The following is a 15,341-nucleotide window of genomic DNA, read 5'->3' as shown; positions in this document are numbered from 1 at the left end:
GTTTTATTTATATGTTATTCGGTTTATTAAGGAATAGGATAATATACATGTTCTGTTATTTTTCTTACTATTTTTAGTTAGTTTTTTTGTTTGTTTTGTTTTGTTGTTTGTTTGGTTTTTTGTCAGAGACAGTGAGAGAGTCAGAGAGAGGGATAGATAGGAGAGGGACAGATAGGGACAGACAGAAAGGAAGGGAAAGACATGAGAAGCATCAGTTTTTTGTTGTGGCACTTAGTTGTTCATTGATTGCTTTCTCACATGTGCCCTGACCAGAGGGCTACAGCAGACCAAGTAACCCTTTGCTCAGCGAGCTTGGGCTCAAGTTGGTGAGCTTTGCTCAAACCAGATGAACCCAAACTCAAGCTGGCGATTTGAACCTGGGTCCTCAACATCACAGCCTGATGCTCTATTCACTGTGCAACCACCTGGTTGGGCTTTACTTACTATTTTTAAAGTAATATCCTCATAGCATGTTTCAGAATAAATTTTGGTTATAAAAAGAGAAGACATATATGTGGTTATATTTTATATGCACACCTGACAAATTTCAAAGCTTACTGAATTTCTTACCGTGGTGTTGTTGTTAATGCAAAACATACATATTTACCTCATGATTCAAATACTCTATTCTTTACAGAAGCCTAGCATGGATACCATTTTAAATTTGTAGCTCTATAGTTTTACATATTTAATGTTCAAAAATGTTTGACTCAAAAACATGTAAGAAAAAAATAGAAAAGACAAGCTGAGGAAAGGTATTGTTCTTTAACTGCAACATCTTGCTAAATTAAAATGAATGAATTATAGGTTTCATCTTATATTAAAATACAGTTTTCAGCAGCAACAATAACATTGTGATGATTTAAGCTTTACATGAGATTCTCACTTATTTTACATGCAAAATAGACAAATGTGACAATCATTAACAAATACATTCAAATTTTAATCCTCGGGTGACAGACTGTGCCATAGTGAAACCTTACCGTGACAGAAGAGCTAGAAGAACATTAAAGGCTATTTTGAGTGTATTAGTAATTAAGTGGGCAGATGTTTTGATTGTGCTACCATTGTCTTACTTTTCCACAAGCTAAATTTTTTTGCTCATCTGGACATGACCAATGTCTTACTTTTCTCTTTTTACCAGTATTGTATATCAACTCACAAAAGTGAAAAGTACTCTACATATTATGTGAAGTAATAATGCAATCAACATGATGTCTGATATTTAGCAATTACACTTTCTTATTTCCCTTATATATTTATGGTGTAAATATACTTTTCTACAGGTAATTTTATGTATATTCCTAAATTTAACCCCAATACATGACAGAAAGGCAATCCTAGTTGAGAAAACACATGCACTCATTTTGATTTTGATTTTGTTTTTATGTCCTAATCGAACATTTTAAAATACTTTTTGAACCCATCTTCCCTTAGCTGGACTCATGAAGAAATCATAAATTTACTGTTTCTTCTAAAATTTTCAGAGAATGATCTTCAGCTCAAGTCTTAGGCACAGTTGCTTGTGTCTTTCTTATGTGAAATTGTTCACTATTAGATATTTCCATTGATACTGCCCTCCTCATGGATATATTTCTTGGGCTCTTTACAACTGTTCATTCTCCATGGGACATTTATTCCATTATGTTTTTATTTTTGTTTCACTCTTCTATATATTCATTCATACATATGTGGCTTTAGACATAAATTTACTTAAAAATGTGTATGAAGTGCTGAATACTTTGATGTTATAGGCCAGTGATCTGCAAACTCATTAGTCAACAGAGCCAAATATCAACAGTCCAACAATTGAAATTTCTTTTGAGAGCCAAATTTTTTAAATACCTTATCAAGGTAGCGCCCACACGTGGTATTTTGTCAAAGAGCCGCACTCAAGGGGCCAAAGAGCTGCATGCGGCTCATGAGCCGCAGTTTGCCGACCACTGTTATAGGCAAACATGACTGTCTTGTAGTGGACATCCTGAAACTTAGAATATTTCAAATCTTGAATGTCTTGTCTCCCTCTAAGTATAAAGCATAACTGAATATTCTGAATCAAATACTAAATATTTAAATTACAGGAACATATTATGGCAATTTAAGGCATAGTTTGTTTCAGTCAGATAGATTAGTCTGTTTTGCAGTAACAAAAATCCCCAGTTTTCCAAACATGATGATAAAGTCGATGTATTGTTTATTCTACATTTCTGTCATGGGTCATTGGGGAGAGATAGGGAAGCATGGTCTGTTGTTTGTGTAGTCAAGCTAATAGAGCAGCCACCATCTGGAATATTACTGGTCATGAACAAAGTGGGAAAAGGGATCTTTGGATGGCAGAACATATGCAATTAAGTGAGCCAGCTCAGTAGTGATAAACATTATTTCTACTCACAACTGTAAAGCTAAATCTAGCCACACAGCCCTATCCAACCATGCGGATGCAGAACGTCCTACCATTTGTACAAGAATAACCAGAAATACTTGTCAAATAGCACTAATAAATGAAGAGCTAAAAGTATTTCACAGTCATCACCTACTGATTACCAATTATTTGGTTCATCCTCTTTCTTCCATATAAAATTCATCTATAACTCCTCCCCAAGGAGATTAACCACAGTCCTCTTTTTGTGAAAGCATCAGTTTCAATGTCCGAGATCACAGAGTTGCCTCTACTACAGAGATCGATATGTTGTTGTCTTACATAGGTCTATGTTGTGGCAGAATCTACGAACAAAAATAAACACAAGTTATCTCCTTACCCCACCCCCACCATATATATTGAAGGAATAAGTTCAGTATAACTGCAGTTACATTCCTATTTGGAGAAAGAAAAAATAAGGGGTACGTAGTATGGTTAGAAATTCTGAAAGGCTACCAGGCAGAAAATGAACTCTAGGAATATTCCTTGATTGTCTGCCTAGGACACTCCCAGACCACTGATTGTTAAAACCTTTTTCTGTGTCCTGTGTGGGTTCGTTCTTTTTCATTGCCATTTTTGTTCACATTTGAAATGAGATTTCAGACAAACCCTTTCTTCAAGACTGTGCTGCTTCTCATCCTGCTTTGTCATTTGAGAAGTTTGGAAGTCTTAGTTAGTATTGCTTTGTGTTTCAAAGAATCGTAGAAATTTTTACTACAAGTTTGTGATTTCTTTCTATTCCAGCTTGTTCCATGTGTAAACACACACACACACACACACACACACACACACACACACACCTTTTAGTATTTTGCATGAAAGATTCATTACTCTGCTTGGCCATTCTTTTGTGTTCTTTTTATTAAACTTACCAAGGTGACATTGGTTAACAAGATTATATAGGTTTAAAGTGTTCACTTCCATGACAATGATCTTCATATTGCATTGTGTGCCCAACATCCAAAGTCAAATCATCCTCTCTCACCATGTAATTGACTCCCTTTACCTTTTACTACTACTCCCCAACCCACTTCTCTGGTAACTGCCATACTTTTATCTGTGCCTATGAGTTTTATTTGTTTGTTTTTCTTGTTTGTTTGTTTATTTGTTGATTTCTGCTTTATATCCCACATATGAGTGAAACCATATGCTTCTTAACTTTTTCTGTCTTATTTTGCTTAACATGATATTCTCAAGGTCCGTCCATGTTCTCACAAATGGAATATTTCATCTTTTCTTATGGCTGAGGAGTATTCTGCTGTATATATGTACCACATCTTCTTTATCCAGTCTTCTATTACAGTGGTCCCCAACCCCCGGGCTGCAGATCGGTACTGGTCCGTGGGCCATTTGGTACCGATCTGCAGAGAAAGAATAAATAACTTACATTATTTTCGTTTTATTTATATTTAAGTCTGAACGATGTTTTATTTTTTAAAAATGATCAGATTCCCTCTGTTACATCCGTCTAAGACTCACTCTTGACACTTGTCTCAGTCATGTGATACATTTATCCATCTCACCCTAAAGGCTGATCCGTGAAAATATTTTTTGACATTAAACTGGTCCATGGCCCAAAAAAGGTTGGGGACCACTGATCTATCAGACACTTCAGTTATTTCCATGTCTTGGCCACTGTGAATAATGCTGCAGAGAACATAGGACACATATGCCTTTGTGAATAAATTTTTTAAAATTTTTCAGATAGATACCCAGAAGAGAGCTGATGGATCATATGGTAACTCTATTCTTAATTTTTTGATGAAACACCATACTGTTTCCCATAGTGGCTGTACCAGTTTAAATTCCCACCAGGAGTGAAAGAAGGTTCCTTTTTCTCCATGGCCTCTCCAACAGTTGTTATTACTTGTTTTCCTGATAATAGCCATTCTAATAGATGGCATCTCATTGAAGTTTTGATTTGCATTTCTCTAATAGCTAATGACGTTGAACATCTTTTCATATATCTATTGGCCATTTGTATGTTTTCTTGTGAGAAGTGTCTGTTCAGGACCTCTGCCCATTTTTTAAAATGGATTGTTTATTTATTTATTTTTTTTTTGGTGTTGAATTGTATAAGTTCTTTATATCTTTTGGATATTAAGCCTTAGTCAGAGCTGCAGCCTGCAAATATATTCTCCCATTTGGATGATTGACCTTGCAATTCTTTTCTCACATTTTGACAAAGTTCCTTGGCCCTCATTCCACTACATCTGTTTTGTTGGGGTTTTTTTACTTTTTATTTATTTATTTATTTATTTCTATTAAATTTAATGCAGTGACATTGATAAATCAGGGTACATATGTTGAGAGAAAACATCTTCAGATTATTTTGACATTTGATTACGCTGTATACCCCTCACCCAAAGTCAAATTGTCTTCTGTCACCTTCTATCTGGTTTTCTTTGTGCCCCTCCCCTCCCCCACCCCCTCTCTCCATCCTCGCCACTCCTACCCCTCCCCATTACCATCACATTCTTGTCCATGTCTCTGAGTCTCATTTTTATGTCCCATCTATGTATGGATTCATATAGTTCTCAGTTTTATCTGATATACTTATTTCACTCTGTATAATGTTATCAAGGTCCAACCATGTTATTGTAAATGATCTGATGTCATCATTTCTTATGGCTGAGTAGTATTCCATAGTATATATGTACCAAAGCTTTTCAATCCGTTCGTCCTCTGATGGACATTTGGGCTGTTTCCAGATCTTCGCTATTGTGAACAATTCTGCCACAAACATGGGGGTGCATTTCCCCTTTTGGAGCAGTTCTATGGTGTTCTTGGGGTATATTCCTAAAAGTGGGATAGCTGGGTCAAAAGGCAGTTTGCTTTTCAATTTTTTGAGGAATCTCCATACTGTTTTTCACAGTGGCTGCACCAGTCTGCATTCCCACCAGCAATGCAGGAGGGTTCCCTTTTTTCCACATCCTCGCCAGCACTTATTCTGTGTTGTTTTGTTGATGAGCGCCATTCTGACTGGTGTGAGATGATATCTCATTGTGGTTTTAATTTGCATTTCTCTGATGATTAGTGATGTTGAACATTTCTTCATATGCCTATTGGCCATCTGTATGTCCTCTTTGGAGAAATGTTTATTCATTTCTTTTTCCCATTTTTTATGGGATTGTTTGTCTTCCTGGTGTTGAGATTTACAAGATCTTTATAAATTTTGGTTATTAACCCCTTATCAGACGTATTGTCGAATATGTTCTCCCATTGTGTAGTTTGTCTTTTTATTCTGTTCTTATTGTCTTTAGCTGTGCCAAAGCTTTTTAGTTTGATATAGTCCCATTTGTTTATCCTGTCTTTAATTTTACTTCCCCGTGGAGATAAATCAGCAAATATATTGCTCCGAGAGATGTTGGAGAGCTTACTGCCTATGTTTTCTTCTAAGATGCTTATGATTTCATGGCTTGCATTTAAGTCTTTTATCCATTTTGAGTTTATTTTTGTGAATGGTGTAAGCTGGTGGTCTAGTTTCATTTTTTTGCAGGTAGCTGTCCAATTTTTCCAAACACCATTTGTTAAAGAGGCTGTCTTTACTCCATTGTATTTCCTTACCTCCTTTGTCAAATATCAGTTGTCCATAGAGCTGTGGTTTATTTCTGGGTTCTCAGTTCTATTCCATTGATCTATATGCCTGTTCTTATGCCAGTACCAGGCTGTTTTGAGTACAATGGCCTTGAACAATAGTATAACTTGATATCAAGAAGTGTGATACCTCCCACTTTATTCTTCTTTTTTAAGATTGCTGAGGCTATTCGTGTTCTTTTTTGGTTCCATATAAATATTTGGAATATGTGATCTATATCGTTAAAGTGTGTCATTGGTATTTTAATTGGTATTGCATGGAATTTATAGATTGCTTTGGGTAATATAGACATTTTAATGATGTTTATTCTTCCTAACCATGAGCACGGTATATGCTTCCACTTGTTTGTATCTTCCTTGATTTCTTTTATCAATGTTTTATAATTTTCTGAGTACAAGTCTTTGTCTCCCTGGTTAAATTTACTCCTAGGTACTTTATTTTTTTGGTTGTAATAGTGAAGGAGATTGTTTCCTTAATTTCTCTTTCTGACTGTTCATTGTTGGCATATAAAAATGCCACTGATTTCTGAGTATTAAATTTACATCCTTCTACCTTGCTGAATTCATTTATCAGGTCCAGTAGTTTTTTGACTGAGACTTTAGGGTTTTCTATATACAATATCATATCATCTGCAAATAATGATAGTTTTACTTCTTCTTTTCCAACTTGAATGAATTTTATTTCTTCTTCTTGTCTGATTGCTATGGCTAGGACTTCAAGGACTATGTTGAATAAGAGTGGTGAAAAGGGGCACCCTTGCCTTGTTCCTGATTTTAAGATGATTGCTTTTAATTTTTGCCCATTATGTATGATGTTGGCTGTGGGTTTCTCATAGATGGCTTTTATCATGTTTAGGTATGTTCCCTGTATTCCTATTTTGTTGAGAGTTTTGATCATAAATGGGTGCTGGATTTTATCAAATGCTTTTTCTGCATCTATTGAAATTATCATGTGGTTTTTCTTCTTCTTTTTGTTTATATGATGAATCACATTGATTCATTTGCGAATATTATACCAGCCTTGCCTCCCCAGAATAAATCCCACTTGATCATGGTGTATGATTTTTCTATATATTGTTGGATCCGGTTTGCTAATATTTTGTTGAGGATTTTAGCATCTATATTCATCAGGGATATTGGCCTATAATTTTCTTTCTTTGTGTTGTCTTTGCCTGGTTTTGGAGTCAGAATTATGCTCGCCTCATAAAAGGAGCTTGGAAGTCTTCCTTCCTCTTGACTTTTTTGAAATAGCTTGAGAAGGATAGGTGTTAGTTCTTCTTTGAATATTTGGTAGAATTCAGTTGTGAAGCCATCATGCCCTGGACTTTTCTTTGTTGGGAGTTTTTTGATAACTGTTTCAATTTCATTTGGTGTAATTGGTCTGTTTAGGTTTTCTGATTCTTCCAGATGGATTTTTGGAAGATTGTATGTTTCAAGGAATTTGTCCATTTCATCTAGGTTGTCTAGTTTTTTGGCATACAGTTCTTCATAGTGTTTTCTTATAATGTTTTGTATTTGTGTTGTGTCAGTTGTTATGTCTCCACTCCCATTTCTAATTTTATTTATTTGAATCCTTTCTCTTTTTTTCTTGGTAAGTCTAGTTAAAGGTTCATTGATCTTGTTTACCTTTTCAAAGAACCAGCTCCTAGTTTTGTTGATCCTCTGTATTGTTTCTTTAGCCTCTATGTCATTTATTTCTGCTCTGATCTTTATTATTTTCTTCCTTTTACTACATTTGGCTTTACTTGCTGTTCTTTTCTAGTTTTTTTAGATGCAGGGTTAAGTTGTTTATTTGAGTTTTTTCTAGTTTCTTAAGGTGTGCCTGTAGTGCTATGAAATTCCCTCTGAGTACTGCTTTTGCTGTGTCCTATAAATTATGAGCTGTTTTATGCCCATTGTCATTCATTTCTAGGATTTTTTTTATTTCTTCTTTGATCTCATTCTTAATCCATTCATTATTTAACAACCTACTATTTAGTTTCCATGAGTTTGAGAATTTTTGAGCTTTTATGTTGTGGTTCATTCCTAGTTTCATGCCATTGTGATCAGAGAAAGTGCTTGATATGATTTCAATATTTTTAAATTTGTTAACACAACTTTTGTGCCCTAACATGTGGTCTATCCTAGAGAATGTACCATGAGCACTTGAAAAGAATGTATATTCTGCTGCTTTAGGGTGAAAGGTTCTGGAGATATCTATTAAATCGAGTTGATCTAGTGTGTCCTTTAAGTCTGCAGTTTCTTTGTTAATTTTCTTTCTTGAGGATCTATCTAGTGATGTTAGTGGGGTATTGAAATCCCTTACTATTATAGTATTGCTGTTGATCTCGCCCTTTATATCCATCAAAGTCTGCTTTATATATTTAGGTGCTCCTGTATTAGATGCATAGATATTTATAATAGTTATATCTTCCCGTTGGATTACTCCTTTATCATTATGTAGTGGCCTTCTTTATCTCTTACTATATCCTTTGTTCTAAAGTCCATTTTGTCTGATATAAGTATTGCTACCCCAGCTTTTTTTTCACTTCCATTTGCATGAAATATTTCTTTCATCCTTTTACCTTCAATCTATGTGCATCTTTTGTTTTAAGGTGTGTCTCTTGTAGACAGCATATGTACAAGTCCTGTTTTCTTATCCATGCAGCTACCCTATGTCTTTTGATTGGATCATTTAATCCATTTACATTTAAGGTTATTATTGTTATGTAGTTGTTTATTGCCATTTTATTCTTTAAAGCTGTATTCCTTTTTTTGCTATATTCTTTTCCTACTTTGATCTTTTTATAACAGGCCCCTTAACATTTCCTGCAGCATTGGTTTGGTTGTAATGAATTCCTTGAGTTGTTTTTTGAAAGGGAATCTTTTTATTTCTCCTTTGAGTTTAAATGATAGCCTTGCTGGATAAAGTAGTCTTGGTTGTAGGTTCTTGATCTGCATTACTTTGAATATTGCTTACTATTCCCTTCTGGCCTCAATTGTTTCTGTTGAGAAGTCAGATGTCATCCTTATGGGAACTCCTTTGTAGGTGATAGCTTTTTTTCTCTTGCAGCTTTTAATATTTTCTCTTTATCACTTAGCTTTGGTATTTTAATTATGATGTGTCTTGGTGTAGATTTCTTTGGGTTTCTCTTTAATGGAGTTCTCTGTGCTTCTTGAACTTGTGAAAGTTTCTCCTTCATTAATTTAGGGAATTTTTCAGCTATGATATGATTGAACAAAGTCTCTATCCTTTGTTCTTTCTCCTCTTCTTCAGGAACCCCTATTATGCGGATGTTATTTCTCTTCATGTTGTCACAGAGCTCTCAAAGAATTTCCTCAGACTTTTTGAGTCTCTTTTCATTTTTCTTCTCTGCTTTCTTGCCTTCATTCAGGTTGTTCTCCGACTCGCTGATTCAATCCTCAGCTCTATCCATCCTGTTTTTAATTCCTTCCATTGTGGTCTTCATTTCTGATATTGTATTTGTCATCTCCAACTGATTCTTTTTTAATATTTCAATATCCTTTCTTATACTTGCTATTTCTTTATTTAGGTGTTTGTAATGACCATCCATTGTTGTTCTAAGATCCCTAAGCATCCTTACAATCATTATTTTGAACTCCACATCTGGAAGTTTTATTATTTCCATATCACTCAGTTTATCTCCTGAAGGTTTCTCTTGTGGTTTCATTTGGATTGCACTTCTTTGTCTTCTCATTATCTGTGTTTGGGTGTTCTGTTTGTAGAGTTGGTTGAGTCTAGGCTTGGTGTTGTCTGCCTCTAGTTTTCAATTGTTTTACTTCTAGGTCTTCTTGGGTTGGCATCAGCTATTATTTGTAATCCACTTTCGGATTTGGGCCACTATGAAGTCTTGATTTGTTTGCTTTCATTAGAGGTGATAGTCTTGTTTACTGATGTTAGCAGGGGGCTTCCTTGAAACTGTATCCATGAATGCAGTGGGTGTAACCTGCAACTCTGAAGGCCTCTTCTACCAATTAATCTCTCTGGGGGTAGGGTGTTTTCTCAGCTTCAGTAAGGGGAGGTGTATCTCAGATCTCTATGGGGACCTGAGTTACTGCCCCTCCTCCCCACTTCTTGTTTTCAGCTGTGTCTTGTTGCGATGATTGGAATTGGAGAGATGTCTTGAGATCTGTGATCCAGAAGCACTGTAGCCTTATTTTGTGGAAGGATCAGACCCTCCCCCAGCTATGGCCACCTCCAGCACGAATGAGTCAGCTTTTTAGGTTGTCTCCACATTCCTTTGCCCCTCGCCATCTGTCCCTATCTTTCCCCTTTCCACTTGGAAGATAAGCTGGTTCTTTCCACACACCTCGCTTCCTGGTCAGTGGCTGTGAGCAATATTTTCTGCTCTTTTTCCTGGAGTGAGATCCCCTTTGGGCTCTCAGCCTCAACACCCTTTCTCTGTTCCTCTAAACAGGGAAGATTCAGGCTCCCTACCAGGTTTGTTGTGGCTTCTTCTTTGCTCCTTGGTTTTTGAGAGCTGTTCTTGTAGTCCAGAGTTGGTTTTTCATGCTGATTTTTCCTAAATTGATTTATATTCCAGTTTGGTGGTGAGAGCTGGACGTCTGTGCCTCTGCCTACTCCACTGCCATCTTCAGTTTTCTTTACTTTTTATTTTGAAATAATTTAAATTTACAGTAAATTTTCAGAATACAACAGAGTTCTTATATGCTCCCACTAATATGAATATTCAACATAATAATAGTATAGTTATTAAAGCAGGAAATTAACAATTAACTAGACAACATACCCAATTCTCCAAAATCCAATCCAGTATTCCATATTGTTTAACTGTTATGTCTCCTTAGATCCCTCTAATCCGCGACAGTTTCCATTCTTTTTTTTCTTTTTTTTTTTTTTTTCATGACCTTGGATCTTTAAGGAGTACAGGCCAGGGATTTTGTAAAATGTTTCTTAACTTGGTTTTGTCTGATGTTTCCTCATGATTTGATTGAAGTTATTCATTTGTGGCAAGAAAATCACAAAATTATTATTCAGTTCTTTTTGAGATATTTATTTTGTTATGCAGTATTTATTATCTTTCTAGGAAATCAATTTTATTTCAGTCATTATAGACTATGTTATGTTAAGGAAACTGCAATTTACATATATCAGTGCTTGAAGGAACAGATTTATTTCTCATCATGCTTACATGGAATCATAATGGCTGAGAAACTTTGTTCATGGTAGTCTCTTGAGGTATCCCGGCTGAAAGAGAAGCGACCACTTTTAACGTTTCTGGCATCATGGCAGAGAGAATGTTACATCAGTAGTTGAGTGCCCCAGCCTGGAAGTGACACATCCCGTGACTGCTCTCAATTCACTACTGTGATCTAGTCATACAGACCCACCTAATCATGAGGTTACAAGGAAGTGCATTCCTACCACATGCTTGGAAGAGGGAGACCAGAAATATTTGACAAAAAGCATCAATGATGACCGTGTACCTATTATAATACTTTATACATTTTAAATTATTTTAAAAAATTGTTTCTTTTCTAATTTTGCACTTCATACATAATAGAAAAATCCAAAAGGAGTGAAAAAGCAAGAAGGATAAATATCAAATTATTCTTAATTCAACCCTCAGAAATTGTGCGGGAGTGTTTATGTTTGTCTCCTCACATTTGCTCTTCTGTGTGTGTGTATGTGTTACTGGGATCACACATCTGGATCAGATTTATATCCTGCTAAATTTTACTTTGTGTAAAAATACTACCATTTTATTCCAAATTCTTTGAAATGTTTGATTTATTAAATACATAATATTTCACTACCTATATGGAAAGATACTCATTTCTATTTTTCTTTGTTAGATATAGTTGTTTTGATACTATTTATTTATTTATTTATTTATTTATTTATTTTCTGAAGTCAGAAGCAGGGAGGCAGGGAGAAAAACTCCTGCATGCACCCAACCGGGATCCACCCAACAAGCCTGCTAGGGGCCCATGCTTTGCCCATCTGGGTTGTTGCTCTGTTGCAACTGGAGCCATTCTAGTGCCTGAGGCAGAGGCCATAGAGCCATCCTCAGCACCCAGGCCAACTTTGCTCCAATGGAGCCTTGGCTGCGGGAGGGCAAGAGAGAGACAGAGAGAAAGGAGAGGGGGAAGGGTGGAGAAGCAGATGGGCGCTTCTCCTGGGTGCCCTGGCCGGGAATCAAACCTGGGACTTTCACACACTGGGCTGACGCTCTACCACTGAGGCAACCAGCCAGAGCCTAAGATATAGTTGTTTTTAATATTGTGCTATTTTAAAAGTGGTGTGATATGATATATTTAAAATACAGTCTTTCCATTTATCTCCTTATTAGCATAGCATTTGAAAACTAGACAGAGTGTCATGGTATTTTGGAGACTTAGATATGGTGTTTGGTTTATTATTCCTGGATATATGCTATCATGAATAAATAAAGTTCTTGCTGCACCACACCTTACATTACTTAGACTCTAAGTCTTAGAGTGTTCTAACTTATCTGCAAAGCAATTTCATCATCTTGATTTCAGAACAACACCAGCCCCACAAATGAATTTTAAACCATTTTTTAAATAATAAATGTTCTGCTGTTAATAGTCTTGGGCTTTGCCAAGCATACCTAAACATTCTAATGTTTGTTTCTTTTCTTATTTAAAAACTACACTGAGAATGAGCCTCGTAGATCTCTGACTGCAGGGAGAATAATAGTAGGAGGTCCCTAATTATTGGCCTTTGAAACTCATAATGGTATTGACATCCAGGTCACACTTCCCATGAGCTGCTCCTAGTATGACTGAGTGTGTTGGGGATACCAAGGCAGACCCATTCTGGAAAATACAGGACTCCTCTGACAGCTGATTTGGGCTCAAGGACACTCCATAAGGTTTGCTAAAACTTTATAGAGGCCCTGGCTGGTTGGCTCAGTGGTAGAGCGTCGGCCTGGCATGCGGAAGTCCTGGGTTCGATTCCCGGCCAGGGCACCCAGGAGAAGCGCCCATCTGCTTCTCCACCCCTCTCCCTCTCCTTCCTCTCTGTCTCTCTCTTCCCCTCCCGCAGCCGAGGCTCCATTGGAGCAAAAGATGGCCCAGGTGCTGGGGATGGCTCTGTGGCCTCTGCCCCAGGCGCTAGAGTGGCTCTGGTCACAACAGAGCGACACCCCGGATGGGCAGAGCATCGCCCCCTGGTGGGCGTGCCGGGTGGATCCCGGTCGGGCGCATGCGGGAGTCTGTCTGACTGCCTTCCCGTTTCTAGCTTCAGAAAAGTACAAAAAAAAAAATAAAGAAAAGAAAATTTTATAGAACTACATTGCCATCTAATATATTTCTTGCCCAAATTTATCTTCTTTTCCTTCTCTTCTACAGTGCTTAGGCCAACCTCACAGCATGATGACTCTTCAGTCCCCTCTGGTTACCCGCCACTTTTCTTTCATAGGTGTTTTTCCCCAATAAATCTCTTGGTCATCTAATCCCATATTGATATCTAGTCCTCAAAAGGTCTGAACTAGCATATACATTGTTTTTTGTTTATCTGTTTCTATTCTTTTTTTTTCCGGGAAAATACCAAATTTTTATTGGATAATATGTAATGTACATGGGTCGTTGTATGGCTCTCATGGAATTACATTTTATTTATTTTTATTTTTTTATTAATTTTACTAAGGTGACATCAATAAATCAGGGTACATATGTTCAAAGAAAACATGTCCAGGTTATCTTGTCAATCAATTATGTTGCATACCCATCACCCAAAGTCAGATTGTCCTCCGTCACCTTCTATCTAGTTTTCTTTGTGCCCCTCCCCCTCCCCCACTACATTCTTTGCTTTCTTGTTTCAGATTTTAATGACAGGGATTCTAGATTTTTGCCATGTCCTGCATGATTGGTCAGTGAAAAATGCATAGTATCACAAGGAATAGATCAAGAGGCAGGTTTTATTAGGGAAACTTACAAGGCAAGTGTAACAAGAAAAGGCATAAATAATCCTGATGTCCAACCTTTCCACAAAACAAAAAGTCACACCAAAATCAGATGGAGGACATTGTTTAGTTCTTGCTTTTGCTTGTTAGGGAGCCAATATGGGAACACAATCATCAGTGCAGGAACAGATTGTTGTGATACCAAGACATCTTGGTATCAATGTTGTCTTTGGGAACTAGCTGCCCTGCCTCTGGAGACACTGAGTCAGCGCATGACAGAGCTGCTGCCCCTCTTTTCAGCAGGACGAACTCATGCATTCTTGGAGAAGCAGAGTGAAGATACATCTATCTCTTCTCCCTGAGAGACGAAGGTACCCCAGGTCCCAGCCAGCTCCTTGTCTAGCAGACTGAAGTAAGTTCCTGGGATCACATTTGGACACTTTTGCTCATTGTCTCTTCTATACTTTAAAATCTTATTTGCTGGTAGTTCAAGATATTATTTTTCATGATACAGAAGTGTCCTTATTTTAAATTCATAGAATTCTTAATAGTGAAAGCCATCTTTTCATTTCTGAGATAAGTCTTATATTTTTCTGAGCATATAAATTACTTAGTGAACAATTGAGTTTGTTTTCATGAAATCAGTTATTCTCATTTAAATTTACTTGAGATTGGACTATTGTAGAACTATGGTTTTATGTAGATTTGTATGTGTGTGCATATAGCTTATGCACGTCCATTACCTTTGTCAATTATTGACAGCCTGGCTATGCTCCATTAACAAAAAAAATTGCTTGGTTTTCCATTATTTTCTATACGACAAAACAGTTTATTTAGTATGCAGATGTCTGAACAGAAAACAACACATCATCTTTACTTAGAACCTATTTGAAAAGTTTGATATATTTTTCAGTTTCTTTTTTTTTTTTTTTTGTATTTTTCTGAAGCTGGAAATGGGGAGAAACAGTCAGACAGACTCCCGCATGCGCCGCACCGGGATCCACCCGGCACGCCCACCAGGGGGCGACGCTCTCCCCACCAGGGGGCGATGCTCTGCCCCTCCGGGGCGTCGCTCTGCCACGACCAGAGCCACTCTAGCGCCTGGGGCAGAGGCCAAGGAGCCATCCCCAGCGCCCGGGCCATCTTTGCTCCAATGGAGCCTTGGCTGCGGGAGGGGAAGAGAGAGACAGAGAGGAAGGAGGGGGGGTGGAGAAGCAGATGGGCGCTTCTCCTATGTGCCCTGGCCGGGAATCGAACCCGGGTCCCCCTCACGCCAGGCCGACGCTCCACCGCTGAGCCAACCGGCCAGGGCCATATTTTTCATTTTCTTGCGTGCTAATTTTCTGTATCAGGTTTTGTCTATTTATGTCCATTTAAGAATTTCTTTCTATTTCCAATAAATATTTATTTTTTCAGATTGATAGAATTATCTA

Source organism: Saccopteryx leptura, chromosome X, assembly GCF_036850995.1.
Source record: "Saccopteryx leptura isolate mSacLep1 chromosome X, mSacLep1_pri_phased_curated, whole genome shotgun sequence".
Classification (NCBI taxonomy): Eukaryota; Metazoa; Chordata; class Mammalia; order Chiroptera; family Emballonuridae; genus Saccopteryx; species Saccopteryx leptura.
Note: the sequence above shows the minus strand (reverse complement) of the source record.